The sequence below is a fragment of the Palaemon carinicauda genome, chromosome 34 (genome assembly GCF_036898095.1).
Source record: "Palaemon carinicauda isolate YSFRI2023 chromosome 34, ASM3689809v2, whole genome shotgun sequence".
NCBI lineage: Eukaryota > Metazoa > Arthropoda > Malacostraca > Decapoda > Palaemonidae > Palaemon > Palaemon carinicauda.
Genome location: NC_090758.1, coordinates 19,846,600 through 19,859,099, shown reverse-complemented (window position 1 = coordinate 19,859,099; position 12,500 = coordinate 19,846,600).

The following is a 12,500-nucleotide window of genomic DNA, read 5'->3' as shown; positions in this document are numbered from 1 at the left end:
ACAAATAATATTACCACTGGGAAAACGGCCCACCTAGTATTATTGCCACCCGGCAAATTGCCACTGTAAAAAATCACCTTTTTTCGTTAATTATATTTTTAGAAACTTTATATAACCTAAAATTACTGAAAGGGAATACATAAAAGAAAGAATATATAATATAGAACAGAACTTGTTTATCGAGTATCTTTAGAAAACTACATCATAAAAAAATACATAGATAAGAAAAAAGCAATTGATCGTAAATATCTAATTTTATCATCACAACTGCTGTAGTTTAAGTTGATGTTCTTTATTCTGGCGTTTAAATCTTTGTACTTTTTCTTATTGGGAAGATAGTCTCCGCGTTCAAAGTGTATTCTCTTAACTGATTAATAAAGTGAATTATGAAACGCGTCTACGTTGTTACGTGTTCGTGCTAAAGAACTGACCACATGGTTATAGACATTCCAGAAATTTATAGGAAATGTACCTGTAACTCTTCATCTGTTATTCCTTGTCCATCTCACAATTCCTATATAGGTTGATTCGAAATAAGTGAGAAATTCCTGCGGTACGGCTTCATCATATCACAGCTCTTTGGACACCCAAGTAACATTTTGGGTTGCCTTAAAGGCAAGGGCAGAAAAATATCTCACTTTTAAAGAAAATTTATTGTGCATGTGGTATTCGTGTTTAAACCCCAATTCAGCTATTTTTCTATAGAGCGATTGTGATAAATTTAAGAAACACCCATCAAAAAACATTGTGGGAAAACTGCTTACATTTCGTTAAAACAAGCCTTTTCATAATCAAATGTAATATTACCGATTTCTTCACTACCTAAAAGTTCACTCAATTTTTCATGAAATCTCCTATATATTAATTCTGTCTTGTTAGGTAAAAGAGCAAAGATACGTGGGATGCTAAGTTTATCTTTCTGTACAAGAATGGTTGAAAGTTGTTGATAAAATTCTGGAGCAACTTTAAATGCACCATCCGTTGCCCACCATCAGATGCAAATATTAATATGCGAACCACATCCTTATTACCTGAATCATATTGAAGGAAAGTTTTCCCCGCCGTCTGTGACTGAAAATTCTTGTGGTATTGAGTATCCCGCCGTTTTCACACGGAATGGAAGAATAATTTGAAAGGCTTTGTCTCCACATCTTAATATTCCTCCTTATGGGACATGTATTTGGCATTTGAAATAGGGCAGTTTCATCGCGAGACACAGTAGCTTGATCTACCAGGACGTGACTTGACTGATGGGGCGTTTTCAATTTTTCTTTTAAAGATTCATACGCAACTTTATCATCTACTCGATCTATCGTTGAAGAGCGTGTATGTTCGTTTAAATTTTTTAACATTTCATAAGTCTTTATATGACGTTTTTGTATGTAGTCTAGCCTTGCAGTATCTCTTTTTTCGTTTACTAAACACCCAGTATATAATTGTAAGTTCCTTATTTGTTCCATGTATATGGCACATAAACTATCGCTCATCGTTCCCACGTTCACTCTTAATGATGGACACAATTATGGGATGAAGTTTGCAGAAATACTGAATTCCAAACATTAAAATTTGTTGCTGTTGTGATATTCTATGAAAAACTCGGTAGTAAGAAATTTCCTAAAAAATGGTGGTTATTAAAACTATTTGGAAAAATATTATATATATATATATATATATATGTATATATATATATATATATATACATATATATGTAGGTATGTATATATATATATATATATACATATACATATATATATATATATATGTGTGTGTATATATATACTTATATATATACATACATATATATATATATATATATGTATATATATATATGTGTGTATATAGATATATATATATATATATATATGTATATATATATATATATATATATATATGTATATATATATATATATATATATAACGGATTTTGAGTGAAGCGAAAAATCTATTTTTGGGTGAGATAGCCATGTCGTCCTGATGGAAGTTCCTTCATTAGTAGCTTCCTAGGTTATATGTGACTACAGTGATATGTCCCAGAGAATTTACCGAAGGTACCCAGAATTTTAACTCCTGGAGCGAATATCCCTTAACATTCTGAGAAGGGATATCGCGTAAGGACGTAATGGACGTAATGGCACACCTCATAGCAATCTGCACCCCAGATAGAGTTTACGTTCGAGGAGGTGTGGCAAAAATAAAAAGGGGGGCCCTTCAAAGGCCATCCCTGTTCCCTACTACTGTCGATAGTACAACAGCGCCATTCCCACAATAGTGGCCATTCCTTGTAGCATTGAGCATAGGCTGTTACAGTTACAGTACTACAGGAGGGAACTGAAGATCTCTTCTGCAGAAGATATGGGTGGGTCCATCAGGACGACATGGCTATCTCACCCAAAAATAGATTTCTCGCTTCGCTCAAAATCCGTTTTTTGGGCTCAAGCCATGTCGTGCTGATGGAAGCATACCAAAGCATTAATGTATCTGTGGATTTTTCATCAGTGCCTAAACCTTATTTCAACCTTTTCAATGGTCATACTGACCATATGAGACTTGTGACAATACCGTTATATGTCATCATCACTAATCATAAACAATGTTAGTGCCTCCTGCCTCCTACAGGGAAGAGTCATCTAGACAGTTGAAAAGGGATTTCAAGGTTAACATAAATAGTATGACCAAACTTAAGTATCCACTGAATATACAAATAGTCTCAAGTTGTATAGTTGGTCAAAAAGACATCAGTGTCTCTTATGTCTAACCTTAGATGCATACAGAAGTGAAGGATGCATTCTAAGCAAATAAAAAGCCTGGCATGTATAGATACAATTGTCTGGCGAAGACGGACGCACTACATTCAAATAGACATTTATTCTAAATAAATGACTACAAGAGATAGCTAGCAAAACAAATGTAGTTTGACAATGGGATTATACCTGGAACAAGTACAGGAATCGTATTTCCTTCTTGAAGGAATGAAGTCAAGAAATGCCACTCTAGATTGAAGAGAAGGTAAAAGATAACCGCTCTTCATAAAACCTGTACTGGTTACCATTAACTGCCCTCTGTACTTCGTACACCGGCACTAGAGCTATCTGTATAATTCCACACCTGGGATTTTAGAACAGAGCTAGTGCTACCATGGTAACACATAAATAAAAGAAGGCATACTTAAAAAGGATGACTTCCTCTCCCCTTAATTGACAGTCCCAGTCAATTATCTGTTCATCGTAGAATAAACGGCAGAGTAAATAAATTACCTGACGTCACCACATACTGCTTCAGATCATTTACTAGCAAAGCATAGTGTTTGTAGAACATCCTGGATGATTCCTATCCAGATCATGTCCGAGGACAAGTGAGGACCCAAACCAAAAAATGTATCACAAAAAATCAGGGGGCAGGTTTTAGAACACTACCTGCCGCCACTACAAAGTGTTTCAGTTCATACACTTGTTTTGCGTAGTGTTTGTAAAACACCCTGGATGATTTCCATCCAGTGTATGAACGAAGATGCTCAAAGTCCATGTACTGAAAGAAGTTTAGTGATGAAGCAATCTTTCTCGGATCATGACCTGCGGGAGTACTGTCTGGATCCGCTCTACGAATAAAGTAGGTGAGTTTCACCCTTAGTTGATTTAAAGATAAATTTGATCCCGAAGTTTCTCCTCTAAAGAGCTGATCTCCCCTGAAGTCTGAAGTTCTACGAAGATAGACCTTTAGACACTCTACAGGACATAGAGAGACATCTTCCTTCAGAGGACAGATTCTCCAGGGACCCCACCTCTTAGTGGGTAGCTCGTTTTTAGCGAGAAATGATGGATCAGGGAAGAGATTGAGTTCTCCTAAATCTGTGAACTGGATGTGGCCCTCATCTCTCGATAGAGCCACTATTTCACTAACTCTAGCCCCAGAGGCTATTGCAAACAGGAAAATAACCTTTTGGGTTAGGTCCTTAAGAGAACAATCTTCACTGTTCACCGATGAGGCATAATGTAAGACCTTGTCCAAAGACCAAGAGATAGGCTTTGGTGGTTCTGAGGTCTAAGTCTAGCACATGCTTTCGGAATCTTGTTAAAGATTTCATTTGCCAGATCAACTTGGAAGGCATATAGGAAGACTCATATTGTCTTTTAGTAGACTTAGCCTTGTATTCTTCTAAGAATTCTATATTGCCTTCTGAGATCCCAAACCTTTTCCTAACCGATAGAGCAAGAAATTCATGAAATGAAGGGTTTGGGTTCTCTGTGATAAACCGAAGACAGTTAATTTCTGAACCTTCGGAAATATACCTAGGATCGGAGCTAGGACCGGCCTCATCTAGTCTATCAGACCCATTAGAGGAACTTCGTCTGGGGCTATTTAGCGAGGTAGTTTTTTGAAGACGCTCGTGATGAAGAGGTCGAACTGCAGTTCCGGGACTTGTTCCCATTTGGGAGGGAATATGTCTGCGTCCATGGACCATTCCAACTCTATCGCCTTGGACCGTGATAGAGTACCCACTGTCACATCATGGATCAAATGTAAATGAACTGCTGTTAGGTGCCATCCCTTTAAGAAAGGGATGGGAAACATTACTAAGACTGTACGAGAAGTTCGATTGTGACGTCTTAATATCGCTTCGGTGTACCAGCTCAGAGGTAGGGAGTCTGATCAGTGTGGAGGGTGCTTTCCCGCCCACGAAAGGACCAGCAGAGTCCTGGGACTTTCGTGTTTTAACTCTTGTTAAAGAAGCGATTAAAGAGGGACCGATCTCAGTCTTTTTTTATCTCTTCAAGCGTTTGATGCATGTTTTCTCCAAGCTCTTAACGCATCTTTCCGATGTGCACTTTGCATTAGGTCTGTCATTATTGTGAACTGGGAAAGTTTAGCACTTTTCCTTGTTGGCATTTTGGGAATCTGATCGATTAGCTGCATCTCCTGACAGACCTCGCGAGCTCCTTTTAACTTCCCAAGGGAAAAGAGGGCTAATGTGACTGAGGGCTTCGATGGTTTTTTAGCCATCGAAACCCTAGAGCTGGAGAAAGTCGAGACTTCTAGAAGCATATCTTGCATCTGAGATGTCCCAGGAACCGGGTCATCACTATGAAGATACTTAGGACTGTGAGTCTGATACGTATCTGTTCCAGGATGAATGTTACTCTCCGTGACATGAATCCTAGGCAGGGGGAAGGGGGGTGGCTGACTGGAAGGTTCCAGAGGACACCTTTCAGGTCTGGCAAGACTACAGACATTCTTAGCTGGAACAAGGTCCATATGTTCAGAAGGATTAACATTCAGAACTTGCAGATTATTATGAACTTGTTGAGTAGCGACAGGTTCAGAATGACTCAGAGACTTCTTGAGTCCTTCTTGTGAACACAAAATAGCCTTCCCTGGGACTCGATGAGCCGTAGCCTCCTTACTACCTGTATGCTCTATAGCTCTCAGGTATACTCCTCCAGGAGGGTTTTGAAGTGTAGGAAAAGGTAAGGAGATAATAGTAGGGACATCTCTGTTTCCCATCAATGGCTCATCTTGAATAGGCCCTGGACAGAAGGATCGAAGGTCCTGCGATCCTGAGGGAATGTTCCTCCTAGCCGAAGCGTCTTTATGCTTCGAACTACCAGTAGGTTTAGACTTTTGACCATCTGCCTGTAGCATCTTGGTCACTAGAATAATGGGCTATTGTTGAGCAGCCCAGATATTTCCAGTATTTTCGATCTTCTTTTTAGGTTGGGGACCCACAACCACAGAAGATTTTCTCTTTGAGGGAATGCCCCATTTTTGGGGAAGACTTATGTTTTCCATGGCGGCATTCTTAATTACTTCCTTAATGACCTCTTGTGGGAAGAGGTCTTTACCTCAAATGTTGGAAGATATTAGCTTCCTTGTTTCGTGTTTCACCGTTGCAGCAGCAAACACAAACTCTCTACATGCTCTCCTAGCCTTTACAAAGGCGTAAAGGTCCTTTACCAATGTAGCCATATGCATTTTGGCTACGACCATGAGCATGTCTGGGGTGTTCTCGTAAGTTGAACACAACTCTAGGTAGTTTTGTAGAGAAAGGGATGTCGCCAGTCTCTCCTTTGACTCGTGCTCATTAAACAAGAGCAAATCGGACAATTTAGGGAGACATACATTAAATTGTCGGCTTGTGACATCCTTGTCTAGTTTTCCTACTGAAAATGTCAAATGGACTTCCTTCCAATCCTTTTCCTGTCCGGGAAAAGCTGGTGACAAAGGCTTGCACTCATCGAGTGTGGGACATGACTCACTCGCCTCTACAGCTTTGGTAACGGAAGTAAATGCCTTCTCCATAAAGGGGAAGGAGAGTGAAGCAGGAGCAAGAAATGAAGAGTGTATGTTATTCAGTGAGAAAACCGTCGTCTCTGAATAACCCGCCTTCTTCAGATTATCTGAAAGGATAGTCTGTGCTTTATCATGATCGAGAATCATGACCTCCTTTTGTTCCGTTCTTTTCCTTGTCTTTGGTTCGAACCTCAGTCGAACCCAACAATTAGGGAAAACCTCAGAGCTTGGCCAAAATTGGATTTTGTCCAAGGGAACAGAGCCTATTTTCTCTGAAATGAAGAGATTGCCATTTGAAATTGACATCAGCTCCGCAAACCTCCAGGGATTGGTTAAGGAGCATGAAGGAAGGTCATGATTCATGGGTCATTTAACTGACCCGTGGGAAGCAACAAGAGGAGCTTTACGAGGTTCTATCTTGTGTTTTACTTCCCGCTTTGTTTACTAAAGCTCTCTACCCGATTCTTCAGTTGGATACATAATTGTACCACATTATCCCAAAGGGGGGTAGAAGACGAAGATGTTGACATCGATGGCTCTTTAGCCAGCAAAGGCGGAGGACAGTCCGATACAACATATTTCTCTTCTATCTTAGGGCACTTCTTGTCCTCGATCCCAAAAGTTTTCTCGCCATCAGGGAACGTAGTTGACTCCTGAGGCACTACTATTTCCTCACTTAACTCTGGAAATAATAGCTTACGCATCCTATCATTAGGTAGGAAAGGTCCCGGAGAGATCTTTTGGAAGCCTCTCACCCAGTTACGTAATTTATACTGTGCTACATCCTTAGTCTCTGTAGACTTGGGATTATCAAAACCTTCAGACATCAATGTCCAGCATATATTGCAAACCTGCGGGTTCCAATAATGTAGGGATCCGGAAATAATATTGCAGGGGGCATGTAACCTGCAAGTATTATGACCGTAAAGGTCCTTACCCTTGGCTCTGCAGTGGACTGCTGAACAAGGTATCTGGTGTTCCATCTGTAAAGAAAGGAAAACCAAATGAGTATATAATGGATTATTACTTAATAATCAACATGTAAATGTCATCAACAACAGAATAGCTTAGGATAGAAGCTATAAAGGGATAGTAGGAGATACATACCTGTATACCTCCGCGAGCAAATGCTGCTACCTCCCCTCAGTATTAACTTACATGGAGCTTTCTCTGTGAGAAAATCCACGTAGAAGGGTTACTTACAATTAGGGGTAGAGAAGTATCAATTCACTATCAAAAAATTGTTAATACTGTGGGGTCAGGATGACTGATATCAAATCAGACTATTGAAGAAATTATTCCTTCAATATATAAACGGTATCAGCAGAGCACTCGCTGGAGGATACCCAGGGAAAAACTACTGTAACATAGTACTGTAGTTTCTAAATTGCAAAGATGTAAATTGCAACATATCGACTACTGTACCTATGTCATGCAGTCTTATCATTATGCTGCCTACAAGGCAGCATATGACAGCAGGGTCCATCTAGCACTAGATGGAACAGAAAAATAAAGACATATAAATGAACATCCTACTCGGGTCATTTACTGTAGTCTTCCTACTATATTAAATCATAGAGTTTCCTGATCAGGGAGACTCACAGAAAAAGGGGCTGTACCCTTTACAGGATAAGAGTGTATTACTCATGCCTGAAATATTTAATATTGCAGGATAATCCTAAAACTGATTTCTAATCAGGATATTAAAGAAATCATATTCATTCAATATAGGATTAGGCTCAGCAATTGCCCGAATTAGATATCCAAAATATATTGGAAGAAACCACTAGTATAGGAAATATAGTAGTTTTCTATCTACAGTATATTCTATACTGAGATATACTGGCTATCTGTATTACCTATACAGCAGTATATCCGGCATGTTGCCGGTCTGGCTAGGATATGTCTGCATACCTTGCAGGCCTAGCGAGACAGAGAGAGAGACAGTATGGAAAAAGGGCTATCCTTTACTGTAACTATATACAGTAATTAAGGAAGAAAAGTCTAATAGACTACCTTTTTACCGAAAGGAGGTTCTAATAGAAGGGGAGAATGTAACATCCAGGCTTCTATATAGCTACAGTACTGTTGCCAGCAACCCGCCGACAGTACTGATACAGTCGGCGCGCAGCGTTGCCGGCCATGCCGACAGCATACAGGCAACAGCACCCAAAGCTACAGTCCAAGGGAGGACTGAGAACCTCGGGGACAGAAGGGACTAACCACTCACAGCCGTCATGGGCGCCACTGCCGTCCAGGCCGGCAACTGGTGACAGTCCATGATTGTCGGCAGCTATCTTGGTTGCTGGCCAGGCCGGCAAAAAGGGCTCTCATGCCGACAACTGCCGGCCGCGACGGCAGCCGCCGACAGTCCGTGACTGTCGGCAGCCATCTTGGTTGTCGGCCAGGCCGGCAAAAAGGGCTATCATGCCGACAACTGCCGCCCGACAAAGTCGGCAGCTGCCGACAGTCCATGACTGTCGGCAGGACTATCGGCAGCCATCATGGTTGCCGGCCAGGCCGGCAGGCGGCAGTATGCCCTGCCGTCAACCCGGATGAGAGAGGTAGTCTGGCTGCATCCAGCACTCTACTGTTAAGGAAAGAATGCAGGATGTCAGCCTAAGAGGCAATGAATAAACCATTAAAAAGGGGTGAGGGGAAGGGGAAAAGCGTCCTGTAACAATGTGAAAGGAACTGTCAAACTTGACAGTCCTAGCACCTATAAAAGGAACTCTGTTTCTGTAAGGTATCGACAGAATCCGGGTACTAGGAGAGACTCAGTTCTCCAACCCAGAGACTGCCAACACAGTAATGGGAGGGGGCGACACTGCGCCTCCTCCCACAAAGAGAAACAGGATTCCAGTGCCATGTCATCTTAGGCTAAAAGGGATTACTTTCAGCCCAAGGAACTGTGGCACAGGACAAGTCTTTAGTCGCAAGGAGAAATGGTATACTATCAAATCCAAATCGACTATGGAGGGCTAACCTCCATTGTCGGTAACCTTGTCGGCAGGGGAGTAAAGGTATCCCTCAACCAACTCGCCCTGTCGAAAGGTCAACGACATAAGACTAAATCCTCTGAGATTCTGACCAAATCCCAAAACCTCTTGGTATATCCACAACCAAAGGTTAAGGGGATAGGCAGAAACCAAATCCTAGGACAGCCATGTCTCAATAATATTCAAGCACGGCCCTAAGGGTTGTAGTCTGGGACTACACTCAGAGGGAAAGGGACTACCTTTAAGTCTTTGAAGAGACGTGAGAAGTTCCATAACATTACAGGAGGTATCAGTCTCCAATGGAATGAAAACAAAACACAAAGGTAATTGGGGAATGTCGAACGTATAGACAGTGTCTAGGTTAGCCTAACTAAGCTAGATTAGTTCTCGGTTACCTAAATCACCGAAACTCTAACTATACGATCGACAGAGGAAAAAGAAAAAATATGCACATAATCACGTCTTCACAAGAATATGCCTGAATAGCTAATTAATTACGAGAATTAAATAATGCTACTTAAAACTGGAAGTCGTTCCGCTAACTAAATAACGCATGCCTAAGAACGACAGGGCCCATGGCGCCTCCAGTAATGACCTAGCTCTATAAACACAATAAATACTCAATATCATTGAGAAACATGAGCTGAAACATATTCAAAGTAAAGACCCGATACTCAACTTTCCGAAGGCGGAAGAAGATGAAGAAAGCATAATAATAATCCTTTAACCGATCGAAATAAATTCGATCCCGGAAAATACCACCGAGCGAAATCGCTACAAATAAAGGAATGGCCAATATTGTGGGAATGACGCTGATGTACTATCGATAGTAGTAGGGAACGGGGATGGCCTTTGAAGGGCCCCCCTTTTTATTTTTGCCACACCTCCTCGAACGTAAACTCTATCTAGGGTGCAGATTGCTATGAGGTGTGCCATTACGTCCATTACGTCCTTACGCGATATCCCTTCTTAGAATGTTAAGGGATATTCGCTCCAGGAGTTAGAATTCTGGGTACCTTCGGTAAATTCTCTGGGATATATCACTGTAGTCACATATAACCTAGGAAGCTACTAATGAAGGAACTTCCATCAGCACGACATGGCTTGAGCCCATATATATATATATATATATATATATATATATATATGTATATATATATTACAGATGTAATCTTCCTTATCACGAATATAACTCAATATTTGGTAGTCTACATAAGGGAAATTTAAAGATATGTATATGTAGAAATGCTCTACAGTTTCGTCCGCCACTGGACCTCTTCTTGCAGCGTTTATTATGCAAAAAATAATACACAAGTTTGTACATACAAGAAAGGCTTCAAATCGTAAAAAAAAAAAAAAAAAAAAAAAAACATTTCCTAGTTTGTACTGACACTTTTTACTATGTAAGATAAAGGAGTCTAATTTATATATGCCTGGAGAGAAATTAAAATTCTTATTCCTTTTATAAAATACATATGCTGCTTGAATGACATTCCTCTCTATATAAATAAGTATTCTAGAACCAGTTTTGTGAATGTCCCTAATCTACTGGATAACTACATAAATTATTATGTACAAAAATGGCATTACTTTTGTTGTTTGTTCTTATATTTATGGTTTAAAATTCGTTTATCTAATATTTTTCCAGATTGACCAACATAAAAATATCCGCATGTACATAGTATTTTATAAACTATACCCTCATCACTGTCAGGTGTGTTACAAATTAGATTTCTGCCAATAGTGTTCCGATAATAAAATGCAGTATAAATCCCCAACAATCTAAGAGGAGCGATTACAAATTCAAAATTGGGATGGTATGGTAGAGATAGAAAATTGGAATAGCATCAGTAAACACAATTTTCTGTCCCTACCATACCATCCCAATTTTAAATCTGTGATCGCCCCTCTTAGATTGTTGGGGATTTATACTGCATTCTATTATCGGAATACTATTGGCAAAAATCTAATTTGTAACACACCTGACAGTGATGAGGGTATAGTTTATAAGATACCATGTACATGTGGACATTTTTATATTGGACAATCTGAAAAATCATTAGATAAACGAATTTTAAATCATAAGTATAACAACCTCGGGATCAGAGCCCCAGGCGAAATCACTCAAAGTCTATAGTTTATATACGGCCACGCTTTGAACCCTGGTCCAGGATACTTGTGTGACATTGAAAATACCACTCTGTCATGAAGAAAAATAAAAGTCAATGAAAATTCTTCTGTACATACCCGTCAAATTCAGCTTTTTGTACTTCGAAATGAAATCAACCCATTGTCACCATTGTAGCTAATTGGTAGGTTTGTGACTTGGCATTCGATTAATGATGAATTTTGCATATTTAAACGTGTTTTTCATATTTCAAATAAGCCATATATATTAAGACATTAAGGTCTGGATTCTCCTAACAACCTCGGCATCAGAGCCCCAGGCAAAATTACTCAAAGACTATAGTATCTGTCCGGCCAGGCGTTGAACCCTGGTCCAGGATACTTTTGTGACATTGACCATACCACTGAGCCACAAAGAGAGATAAAAGTCAATGACAATTCTTCTGTACATATACCTGTCGAATTCAGGTTTTTCGTACTTAGAAAGAACTGAAATCAACCCATCATCCCCATCATAGCTAATTGGTATGTTTGTAACTTGGCATTCGATTAATGATATATTTTGCATATTTAAACGTGTTTTTCATATTACAAATAAGCCATATATGTTAACACAATAAAGTCTGGATTCTCTCAACAACCTCGGGATCAGAGCCCCAGGCGAAATCGCTCAAAGTTTCTATTATCTCTCCGGCCGGGCTTCGAACATTAGTTCAGGAAACTCTTCTGTCATTAACCATACCAATCAGCCACAAAGAAAGATAAAAGTCAATGACAATTCTTCTGTACATATAACTGTTGAATTCAGGCTTTTTTTTAGTTAGAATTAAAACAACCTATCTTCAACATCGTAGCTAATTGGTAGGTTCGACAGGTATATGTAGAAGAGAATAGACATTGAATTTTATCTCTCTTCGTGGCTCAGTGGCATGGTCAATGTCAGAAGAGTATCCTGGACCACGGTTCGAAGCCCGGCCGGAGAGATACTACAGACTTAAAGTGATTTCGCCTAGGGATCTGATCCCGAGGTTGTTAAAAGAATCCAGACTTTAATGTGTTAATATATATGGCTTATTTGAAATATGAAAA